This window comes from Amblyomma maculatum, chromosome 6 (assembly GCF_055883805.1).
Source record: "Amblyomma maculatum isolate TAMU_Amacu chromosome 6, ASM5588380v1, whole genome shotgun sequence".
In the NCBI taxonomy this organism is placed as follows: Eukaryota; Metazoa; Arthropoda; class Arachnida; order Ixodida; family Ixodidae; genus Amblyomma; species Amblyomma maculatum.
Genome location: NC_139349.1, coordinates 46,090,788 through 46,103,287, shown reverse-complemented (window position 1 = coordinate 46,103,287; position 12,500 = coordinate 46,090,788). Strand labels below are relative to the sequence as shown.

Here is a 12,500-nt window from a genome sequence, read left to right as displayed (position 1 = left end):
CTTTTTAGCCTGCCTCCAAAATTGCTCACTGTCTTGTCAAAAGTTCAGAACCCAAGGTGTTTGATTGTGAGCTACCCTGTGTGGCTCCGCATGCATTACCAGTGTTAAAAATCATTTAAAGATTTTTGGCCCGGCCTTTTTGAGTGAGTAGGACTTCCACAAAAGCCAAAGTAACCCAACTACATTAGTTTAGAAGCAACCGCTCTGGCGAGAGAGAGAGAAATAACATTTATTGCACCCGTCAAAGGTTGGCGAGGATCCGAGGCGAAGCTCTGTCCCAACCATGTCCTCCCCCTCAGCTGTCGACCTGGATCCCTTGGATCTGAGCAGCGGCCAGTGCAAGACGGATGACTTCTCGTTGCCCTTTTTTCGTCCTGCTTGAGAAGTAGTGCCTCCCAGGACTCATCGGTTCTGTCAGGTTCTCCAAATCTAGGACACGTCTATATCATATGGATCATGTCCGCTATGCCATCGCAACGTTTGCACCTGGGGCTAAAAATTTCCGAGTGCCACTTGCTGTAAAGCTGGGGGTTCGGGAATACTCCAGTCTGTAGCTTACGCCACATAACCTCCTCACTTTTGGTGAGTTGCTTACACGCTTTTGGTAGTACTGATCTGCCTAATTTGTAACGATTTAGGATATCTTGGTAGGTGTTAAGGTCATCGTCAAACTGCAGGGGCTCCTCATCGCGCAAGGGGTACGGGGTTGCTCATAAGTCGTCACTCGAATCCCGGAATGTAGCTAATCCTCGGGCCAGTACGTGCGCTTTCTCGTTCTCCCTCAACCCTTGGTGCGCCGGTGTCCAAATGAGCGCGACCTGCTCTGCCGGTGGTGGACCACTGGCCAACACTCTTGCTGCTATGGCCGAAATGTGGCCCGCGTCAAAGTTTCTAATCACTGATTTCGAGTCTGCAACTATAATTTTGACCTGTTGTTGTGTTAGAGCTAGCGCGATGGCCACCTCTTCCGCCTTCGTTGTGGTCGAATTTCGGGTGCTGCAGCAAACTACCGAGCCCCCGTCTTCTCTAGTTGCTACTGAAACACGTCCCCTACCGTTCGCGCATTGTGCGGCTTCTGTATATAAGACGTCCTGTCTTCCCTCAAAACGGGCTTGCAGCGCTGTTGTTCTATCACTCCTCCGGCTCTCATGGTAAACGGGGTGCATGTTTTTGGGGAGCGGAGGTATTTTTAATTTGTCCCTAACCTGTCTAGGTACGTTTTCTGTACGTCTGGAGCATGCTTGCGGCTCATACCCCAGTTTTTCCAAAATGCTCCGACCAGTACGACTGCGCAACAGTCTCTGGTATTGTGAAGTCCTTGCAGCTTCAATGAGCTCTTCGAGGGTATTGGAGACCCCTAGTCTCATAATCTTGTTTGTCGATGTATTGGGTGGTAAACCTAGTGCCGTTTTTATCCCTTTACGAATGAGAACGTCAAGTTTCTCCTTTTCTGCCTTGTGAAGCCGTAAATACGGCGCCACGTAGACTATCCTACTGATTATAAAAGACTGGACTAGCCTAAGGGGGTTAGCTTCTTTCATGCCCGCGTATTTGTTTGCGATCCGCTTCAGGAGTCTACAGGTTTGACTGGTGCTAGCGTCTAGCCTCTTTATCGTTTCCGAGTTCCTGCCGTTGGCCTGAATTCGTAATCCCAAAACTCTAATGGTTGCCACCGTTGGTATAACTTTACCGTTGACCCTGAGTGTTATTTCCGGGTTATCCTGCTTTATACGCCGACGATGGGGCGATCGCATTGACGTGAGAATGAGCGCTTCCGATTTCTCGGCCGAACATCTGATCCCGATCGGTTCTAAGTATCTTTCTATAACTTCGATTGCCCGCTGGAGTGTCTGTTCAATTTCACCGTCACTGCCCCTGCAGATCCACAGAGTCAGGTCAAATGCATATAATGTATGGTGTAGCCCTTGGATTTCCTCTAGTTTTGCGGGGAGACCAATCATGGCGATATTAAACAGCGTCGGGGGCAACACCGATCCCTGTGGTGTGGCTTTGTTTCCCAGTCGAATACCTTCTACTGTGTGTCCCCCCATACTGATAGTTGCCGTTCTATCGCTGAGGAAGTCGCGTATGTAGTTGTACGTGCGAACTCCAACATCTAATGCACTGAGATTCTGCAGAATAGCCGAGTGCTTCACGTTGTCAAAAGCTTTTGACACGTCTAGACCAACGATCACCCTGGTGTCTACTGTTGAATTGTGTATGACCTGTTCTTTTAGCTGCAGCATGACATCGCATGCGGCCAAATATCTAAATGTTTAACAAAGGCTCATATCGACATGTTTAGAATAGCTGCTGAAATATATTGACGCCATATTCGTTGGCGTCATATTGGAGCCATATTCGGCATCATATTAGCGGGGAGTGCTAATTACGTGTGATGATAAACTGCGTGAAGCTCGGAAAATTAGAGCTTAGGTATTATCAGTCAGTTGTTCTATATTTAAGAAACCTTTATAAGAGCACAATTAGAGGGCAGTTTGTATTGCGCATCTATAGCGGTGCTCAAATAGTATAAGCTTTGAAAAGGATTGCTCAAAATGAAGGCACGTGGCTCATAGAGTGAAATTTAATTCAACCGTAAACATATGAAACCTTAATTCCCAAACAAACACGCAGGCGTTTTTGAAAATCCGACTCTCACACGAGCTCTTACTACATTACCGCTCACATGAGCGCTCATTTCTTGCTTATATTTGAAAAAACGAATGGTGAATGCAACTGCGATCGCTAATTCAAGAAGTTCTAAAAAACTTGTTTCAACATACAGTGCGCAAATAACGCCAGAAGATACGAAAACTCATTGCTGCATTTTCGTGTTTTATGTATTTGATTTCTCTTGCGGCCCGGAGAAACGCAAAGCAATCAAGAATCGTAAGTTCATTAAATCAAGGGTTGAGAAATTATTTAATCCGACCAGTGATCCTGAAGCGGGTAAGCACACTAAGGAATATTTGATGGGATATCTTTTTAACCTTACGAGTTTAAAATGCCAATTCATTCCTCAAGGAGGTGCAGGCCTCTCAAAGAGCGGCTGTGTTGACGAACCTTGCGTTTGACAGCCACTTTAAGAAAGACCCCTGCCATTCTGCTAAATGGGCCTAGGTTCAGCCTTTTTGAAGCACTCTGAGCTACCTGCTAAAAAAAGCGCCCACTTTTTAAGACCCGCTGGTATTTCCACCGCATTCACAAGCACAACACTAAAAACAAGTTTCCTCTTTCAGCTACGCATTTGGTCATCGATCCACCCTCGCACAAGCATAGGAAGTATTGCAGGAAAGCATGAAGGCCTGTACGCCGTGCGACGGCGAAACCGAGTTGAAAGCATGCACCTAGCAGAAGCCCGCATGTGTGAACTGCTACCTGAAGCGTGCTCTTGGCAATTCAGAATATTGCTGTAACGGGGCCGGCTGAAAGGCTTGTACACGTAACTAAAGTTTCTGTAGCGCGCTTCGTCGACAGTCTCTTTCTTGTTTTTATATCAGGGAGCCGAATATCAAAACACCAACGCCGAACGTTTGATGGGTGCTTTCTTGTTTCCTGCTATAAGTGGAACAATTTCAAACGCCTGAAAAAAGCGATGGAATCAAACCGGCAAAACGGGGATTGGAAAACATCGAATAGCTCGAGCGACTTGCGCAGGTGCTCACGACTCATTGGCATCCCTGGTTTGCTTCTTTTAGCTTTTCTTTCCTCCGGTGTCAATCCTGTGCAAGAGTCTATGACCGATACTTTGTTCTTATTTCACTCTTTCCATCCGTCTTGCAAATTAAAACTCGCTCTCTTAGAGCGAAGTTGTTTGAAATGCATTAATCTCAAGTCAGCATTTACTTCGCAGCAGGATCGCTACACGAAAACTCTTTAGTGCACACGTGGGCATCGCGAACAACTGGTTTTGACACAGCCGCTTTCGCATAAATGCGCTGACGAAGCTTGATGGGCCCACGGCGAAACAAAAGTCCCATTTGTCTATGTTTGCCTCTTCGGCAGGTGCAAGTCGCGTTTTATTATTATTATTTTTTTTTTTGCTTTCAGATCGACACTATTACAGTTTTACACAAAAGACTGTAAGAAACAAGGAAGCAGCATCGAAAAAGGAAACTTTTCTCCTCCTAGCTGTTTCCTTCATAAACACTCAAACATCTTAATTTCAGACTTCTAGAGGGACGCGTTCTCCCTGTGTTTAATGTCAGTGACGTCATTGCGTTCATCGATGCATGGCACTACAAGAATAAGCATTGAGTCTTGGTTGAGGGACTATAGCAAAGGGATCGCTGTGGCTGCTAATGACCGTAAAATAAGGAGGGGGAGAACAAACTTAAAGGCAGAGAGGTGAATGGCACAAAATATATTTAAATTAATCACCTTAGACGTAGAGAGGCAGATAACGGAGTGCGCAAGAGACAGAAATGTAGAGGATCTATGGTGGCCAAGGTCTGCAACAGTCAAATTGCGCCTCTGTATAATTCATGGTTGCTAAATATCCCACCAGATTCGATACATTGTGGCTGGTAGCAGGAAAGAGTGGGGACACGTAAGCTCCTCGTTTAAGTATCTTTCACGTCTAAATATTACACACTTCCCTTAAGCCTGCTTAAGAATGACGAAAGCCACTTTAAGAGACTGTTTTCACCAACAGCATCGTCACTTTCTCCCTACTGTCGCCATCATCATCCCTGTCGCTAGTTTGACCAGTTGAGAGGGATTTTCATTAACTGCATCGTCACTGTCATCCCTACTATCGCCATCATCATTCCTATCGCTAGTATGATCATTTGCTATTGAATGTACTTTCAATGTCGCCGCTGCTACCATCATTATCTTTATCACTAACTGCAGAGTCACTGTCATCACTACCATCATTGTTCTCATCGCTACTATCATCTTCACGCTAGACAAGGAGATTTACGATCCGTTTCTGATGAGCCCGGCGCGGAGTAGTCGTTTGCATGCTCGGCTGGGTGTCGGAGGGATGGTGGTTCGACTCCCGGTGAGGCCAGATTTTCTTCTTTAAGTGCCATTTCGTGCGGACATTTTCTGCCAACACTCCTTACCTGCACCATCCAAGAGCCAAGCATACAATTGCAAGCGACCTCATTATGTGAACGACCACCAAACAGAGGCATAAAGCCCCGCTTTAACCATCCCGTACGAACGTGCTTGCGTAGCAATGGAATAGCGTGTCTGACGTAATACGCATGGGTATCGGATTGGATTTTAAATCTCACCCTCTCATCTGAAAGTAGAAGCCCGAGTTGGAAGCTCCCGCAGTTCGGCTATGCTATGTGTTCTCATGACGTGCCACAATCTGCACTGACCAATCAGAGCCTGGCAATGCATCCTGCTACATCCCACCCGCTAGAGGCATGCTTACGAATTTTCAATCACAACCTCGACGCAGGATTTTGTGCAGCGCGAGGCCCTTAGTGTTACCTGGTTGAAATACAAAAAAAAAAAAGCAAAGAACTTGCGAGCTTACAATTTGATGCTCATTAAGAAGACACGAGTGATCGGCATTAACCCGGAGCTCTCATGAAGTATCCGTCGTGCACAACTGAAATTTCGTGCAGAAAAAAATACATTTAATTTAATTGAAAACTAAGGATAAGCGGACAGTGTTTGATGGAGTCAGAAAACGCCGTAATGTACGGCTGTTTGAATTATAGGGCTTAAAGTCTAAAATGACGTAGGCTATGTGGGGCGCTGTAGTGAAGGGCTCTGGAAATCTCGGCCAAATGAGGTTGTTTAAAGTGCATTGATATCGCTCGGTAGAGCCGTGCCTCGGTTTTCGCCTTCCTCTAAAAGCGGTAGCCGTGGCTGGGATTTGATCCCACGTCCTTCGGTCGAGTGATCGAGCACCCTAACCACTGAGCTAGCGCGGCGAAGAGAAGTAATGTGGCTGATCTAGCCATTTCTTGTCACCGGGACTATTTGCTTGTTTCCCAGATCATGCCTTAGAAATGACGTTATGGTTGCCTATAACCCGTTTGATCATTATGACATCAAGGCACGATGTCCGTTTAATAAATATGCGAGGTTGGTATTTACCATTAGCCGGCCAGGGCACCAGTCGCATGCAGGAGCGTCGGAAGACATAAAGCTGTTCCAACAGGAAGTCTGCTTGTTTAGAAAATAACAGAACAGGCTAAAGTTTGGGAGCGGCGGTGGAATTCGATTCGACCTCCGAACCATCGGCTTCCGCTTGCCGCATACTCAAAAAAAAAGTAAAGTTACTGCAAGTGTGTACTTCATAAAACTGTTACTTTCTTTTCGTTTTTGTTCTTCTCCTCCTCCCATTCTTGTTTCGGCAAAGCTCTAAAATTGGCAACTCTCCAGCTACTGCATTGCGAGCTTGTGCTGGTCAGGGTCTCCGGAAGGAAAAATTTGTCTTCCGTGCCACCGGACACTTTCGAGAGGAAATGTATTGACTTGTTTAGAATTTTTTTCCTTTTCATCAGTTTTTTATTGTTGTTTTCTTTACTGATTTTCAGCGGCTTAGTCGTACGTGAGCCTTAGGGACAAAAACACTTAAGCTACAGGGGAATCTTGCGGCTACCTAGGGACCTGTGCGCCCTGAATTCTTGTGTGGTAATCAATTTTCTTTTTCCTGTCTGTCCCGAGCTGGACCTTTTCGCAGTAATAAGCGTACACTTATTACACAAGAAGCACTTTATGATTTGTGTCTTTGTTTCAGTTCTTTAACAAATTATTATGGGCTGGGACAGGTAGGTCACCGCCGCTTGCGGCAGGGGCTAGCCTGCCACCGAATTTTTATCTGTTGTCGGCCGTCATTGCACCCTTGACCGCTTCCGTGGTGGACGACGGCTGTTGTTGCGGTGCGCGTCTTTCTCCCCCTCTTCCTTTTCGTTATTCTCTATTTTCTCTTCTGTCTGCACGAAGCAGCGGAGGTAGCTCAGCTACAGAGCCAGTAGCAGGCCCGTGCATTTTATTTTACTTCTTCCTACAGCCACAACAACAACATCAACATGTCCCAGAGCTTCACCGAACTCGCTCAGCAGGAACGTGTCACCTGAAGGCTCTGAACATGGTTGTGCTTTTCGCTGACATCAGAATTCTGAGGAATGCAAGTGCAAATATTAGAAACCCTTCAGCTCATGCAACGGCAGCAATAAAACAAGGGATGTTTGCAAGCGTGTCGAAGCAGCAGACAGAATGCCTCAGCTTTCTTATTTAGCATTATACGAAACCATCCCTATTGAAAAAATTGTATGAGACAATAACCTCACATTTTCTCACACAATCTCCCTCAATTCACATAACAAATCACATACAAGTTGCATATAATTGCATAAGGTATCATAGTTTCTTGTACATTATCATAAATTATGTACGATATTTTATGATAATGATGTGCACCGTATGAGAGTCTATGCGATTACATAAGATTTTATGAGGTTATTGCCCCGTGGAACTTTTGGTTTTTCAGATCGATAGAGCTTCGAGCCAGCGCTATACTTCGTAGCTTAGTTAATGCAAAAAAAGCTTCACACGCGAACTAATGCGCATGCGCACACCAGTGTCGCGTCTTTCGCTGCCGTAGAGGCTGTACCGGACAAATGAGAATTCCGAGAGCACTACAGGATCTGCACAGGAGAAATGCGAAAGCCTGAGCGTTGCTGCTACACACGGTACATCTCGCGCCTCTTGCAGAGCTTTTGCTTGCAAGGCGGGGGTTCATGTCGCGCAGTAGAAATGTTCTTTCTTTGGCACGGGTTCGTTGTAGTGCTATATATAATCATAACTGGTTTACAGAAAAGGAAAGGGGCTGTGTCTGTCACACTTTCACCTGCAAGTGTGAAATTGGACGTTACACAGTCGTTCCTGTCCATTTCTTGGCGCGCGTTCGTTGCAGTGCAGATTCAAGTGTGGCATTTGGGCACGACGTAGCTCTTATCGCGCTGCTTTCTCGTAGCCATTGATATTTTGACGAAGCCGGAAGCGCCTGAAGCGGAGGCGATGCGCACGAACTTTCTGGCTTTCTATCCATTGCGCGGCCGCTCTCTCCCAACTAAGTCATCGAGTTGCCGGCCTCTCCCGTACCATAATCTTAGTAAGGTGCCTTTTCCCTTTTCGAACTTTGAGTAGTCGAACGGAAACAACCATACCTCAATGCTGGTCAGATAAGGACTCGATCTCTTGTCAGTGCTCTGTCTGTGCTCTAATCAGCGACATTCATTTGTGCCCAGATTTTCATCTCGCCTGAAATGGAATCAAACAGCCATAGATTGTTATTTTTCATAAAAAAAGACTGACATAAAAAAAGACTGACTGAATGCTTCCTCCATTTAAATCAGATATTAGAAAAATACGCAAGCAGTTATAAGCATGAGCGTCAAGCCTTTTGTGATCGGACGCACGTCTTTCCAACCCATTTTTTCTTGCGCAAAAACGCCGAGTAGGATCGCCTGACGCATTCCTGCGCGCATGCTCGGAAACCTAGAGGTTTGCCTACTGTTTTGCTTTCCGCCACGGTAAACTCAAGATGAAGAAACCATATTTTCCTAATGATCAGAATCAAGCATTATAGCAGTAAAAGTCGCTAGATGTAGATGTTTGACATCAATCTACGTCTTGGTTCTTTCTATAGAAATCTGTTACCTATAACCTCTTTCTGTGGCCCTTAAATGCAAAACTGTAGTGTGAATGGTGAAGTTCGCTTCATTACCTCGAAAATAAATTTTCATATTATAATGCTTCCTTCAACCGCCGTAACCTTTTGTAGTCACAAAATCATCTTCCGATCGATATGTCTGCTCTACGTAAACAATGATGGAGCTACTAGCTTCTTGTTCCTATCTCTAGCCTTGAAATTTTAAAACCATAACTAACAGGAGCGTCGATGGTGAAGAAAGCGTTTTATTGAAATGAAGAAGGGATGGGAAATTATGGGAAGGTTGGCCGGATCCTTTGTTCCGGATTTCGTTGACTAAGGACGCCGCTCTCTCTCTTTCCACAGCCTCGCGGGCCTATATCGTATGGCATAAATCTGCTTTCTGCCCGCTAACCTTCGCTAACTTTATATTCAGCTGTGAAGTATTCTAGCTCGATAGCGTGGAAGCATTACTGAACTCTGAAAAGACATGGTTTGTAATCAGCGCAAAATTACGTCGATCTGCTTCATTCAATTAATTGGCTGTTCCCGGGAACATTTATTTTAATTATGAAAGTGTTCTGATACGTGCTCCTTCATTCTCAGCCGGTATAATAGCAGGATCGTCGAAAAGTAAAGCAAAGAGCAGCGCTATAGGCTGGTTTCTGTATCTATTAAATTTTTTTATTGTCTCCTAGCGGGCGCTGACGCGGCTCTATTCTTGTTAGATACGTAACGCTGGAACGACGTACGGTGAGAAGATATTGAGTTGTCGTTCGCCAAGGAGCGCTGAGTGAATGAGGAGGATAGCAGAAATGAGAGAATCACGTGCCTCAGCGGGTTGCTATCAGTGCGAGGCGAGCTTGCTTTCCTTTGTGGCCGATAAACACGCTGTCGCAAACTGATTGTGAGTCGAGTCTTACCGCAACGCAGATGTCCATTGCAGCTCCGACCGAACCGACCGCTCGCCAAGCCCCGCTGCCGGCTTGAATCGACAAATGCCCTAGCCTGGAGAAACCAGCGAGTAAGGTGGGTGGTCTGTTGACTTTGGCTTTCGCGCGCTCTTCACGTGGACAAAATGGTTTGTTTGGGTGAAGAAAGAAGAAATCGATTTCTTTCGACGAGACGTTCATGGGAAGAACATAAATATAAAAACTGCGGGGAAACTTAAAGGAGTGAATGGGTCACTGTACAAAAAGCTCAGCTTCGATTTTTTTTTTATTACAACCAATGAAAAATATTTCACCAATAGAATATTGGTCTCGTGATTTGAGCAGAATTTAACAGAGCATATGTCTGTGTTACGACGATTGAGTTTAATGGCAAACCGACACATCGGACTGACCTAACCACAAGAAGCTGTTTACTAACATCCATGCTAGAGCGATACTGACAGTACCTTTTACTTACGCCACTATATATAAACATTTATAGTTCGCGAATAATTATTGCGTAAGCAAGAAAGGAATACGAGTCCCGGTTTTCCCTGAATGCCTCAGCGAATACGAATAAATCTGTATAGTTGCATCCCACTCATATTTACTCAAATGCATCAAAGGGTTGCTGTTCTCGTGTGGACTCGAAGTGATAAGAATAAGTCGTGATATTTGCTAAGCATTGTAAAAGTTATGCATCCCTGTGTAGGTAATGATGGGGATACCGTTAGGAAGAGCTATTTTATATTATGTCGCTCACGGACTGCTGCTGTCAGATTATTTAGACGGAGGCGGCGCTTTTGATAGGCCTTATGAGAACCTTCAGCCCCTACGTCGCCTCAAAAACTGAGGAACCAAATGATTTTTTTTTTTCTGACCAAAGGACGAGCCTTGTATCTTCCCTATATTGTACGCATATTGTATCCTAGATATGTAGCGTGTGTCAAAGTATGTGATGTTCAAGGGAGTCTAACAAATCTCCTACAGAAACTAAATTTTCCGTATTAAAAGGCCTTCCTCGAACAAACTTCCCACATACGTGACATATCTTCAAGAATAGAGAATCGCGTGTGAGGAGCCATAAAAAGGCTGAGCACACTGAACGACGTGCCATTAAAGCCTTAATCGTCATGCAGTGGCGTGCCTGTCCACGTTTTAAAACTGTTTAGAGGTATGAAATATGATACTTTGCGTTTTTTCGCCGCTGGTTTGAAACTATGTTGTAGATGCAGTCCTTCTCTTTACATATCAGCATTAGTGAGATTCCCACAATACTTTAAGGCTTTTTTTCGTCTTTTTATCACAGCGCTTTCGTGGCCTGGCAACGCATCTTGTAATAATGTGGGCTCTTCTAGCTTCAGCGGATAGCGAGGCATGCGAGCTTACGTCTTTATGGGTGCCTTTAAAACAAAACAAACCTTTTTTCGAGTGCTATACGACTTTCCATGAGAGTCGAAATCTAGGCTGGTTGGCACATACTGCTGAAAACGAGCGCCAATCAAAAGTAATAGTAATAAATAAAAAGAAGAAGAAAGACGAAGGAGAGAAGGTAACGACACACAGCCAAGACGGGGACTGGAAGGATGGCCGAAGGCTCGGTATACGTTTTGTGGCTTTGTCTTCTCTCGTCTTCCGTCTTTTTTACTGGTTTTCATTTCTAAAATTTCATATGACCAGGAACAAACAAATGCCCTGCAATATTTACCACGAAGGACGTACTTAACAATAACTATTTCCCATGCCATTGAAAAAAAAAATTAAAAAGTACATTACTTATCATGCAAATGCAGGCTGCTTGCTTAAGCTGAAAGAAAAGAGCAGAACGTAGTGCATAGTACCTATCGATGTTGTGAAATCGTAGTGGTGATGCTACAAAAGGATGACCGCTCGTGCCAAATTTTGAGCGTAAGGAGTTCTCCCGAGCTCCCCTCGGGATAATTATGGTGAAATAGCGTACAACGCTCTGGGAGTCTTAACCCCTCTGATGTATATATTACATATTCTCCCTCCGTGAAACGAAGCATACAATATTTTGCTAGAACCAACAATTTTGTAAATACTCCTAACTATGTAATGATGCTATTAAGGCTCCTGTACTTTAGTTATATTTATTAAGCTACTGAATTTAGCGGCCGATTCGATGCGGGCATGATCATAAAGAAGCGAGCGTATTGAAGTAAGCTCATTTACTGACACATTTCTAGCAGTTTTGCATCAAAATGTGGCCGTTATAAACGTATTGAAATAAAAAAAAAACATTTCCTCGCTCGTTAAATACAATTTCTCAACAATGTTTTCCTATAGATCTGCCCAATTCATAGTTAAAGGCCAGCTATTTTGAGCCACGTGGTGCGGTGTTTACGTGTGTTTAAGCAGCTCAGCCACCACCTTAACATTTAATGACGTCAAACGCACTCCTCGCTCTAGGCCGACAGCTCAATCATGAACTGCGCACACAAATACATAAAGGTAGAATTGACGTGCCAAAGGGTAGGATTGACAAAAGGTCATATAAAATATGCGGCGCAATATATCGCATTAGCTAAAGTCGCCCAATAATAACAGAAAAGCCAGGCAGAAATGACCTGATTATTTCGCCTCCAATTCAAAACAATTGCGAAAGACCGGTTTAAAACCCAATATACTTAGACTAGTCACTAATATTTGGAATATAAAGGGCTCATACCCTAGCCGACGGCCAGTGCCGGAGTACTAAATGTCTTCTGCGTGTAACTGAAGGTCATTTCTTTAGTCATATATGCCAGCATCAGACTACACTGACTTCAGTGCAAAGGTTAGGAGGGGACATTTTGTCAGCGCAGCGGCAAATATTAACTGCGTTTGGAGCTTCAAATCAGCACATTATCAGGACGCTATCTACCACAAGTTTGGTGGCACTGGAAAGAGGAAAAATGAAACGATTACCAACTGATTGA

General features: G+C 44.6%; 1 protein-coding gene and 1 long non-coding RNA gene across 2 annotated transcripts in view; one reads left to right on the top strand and one right to left on the bottom strand.

Annotated features, from left to right (window-relative positions):
* Positions 1-12,292, bottom strand: part of LOC146185647 (uncharacterized) — an 18,774-nt gene extending 6,482 nt beyond the window's left edge. Inside the window, exons 1-2 of the long non-coding RNA XR_014708010.1 lie at positions 12,251-12,292; positions 8,145-8,238 (exon numbers count right to left, since the gene is read on the bottom strand). This is a non-coding gene — a long non-coding RNA (uncharacterized LOC146185647). The remainder of the gene's footprint in view (positions 1-8,144; positions 8,239-12,250) is intronic.
* Positions 9,518-12,500, top strand: part of LOC146185646 (beta-mannosidase-like) — a 42,104-nt gene continuing 39,121 nt past the window's right edge. Inside the window, exon 1 of the mRNA XM_084606548.1 lies at positions 9,518-9,658. The gene's annotated coding sequence lies outside the window, so the exon portion shown is untranslated. The remainder of the gene's footprint in view (positions 9,659-12,500) is intronic.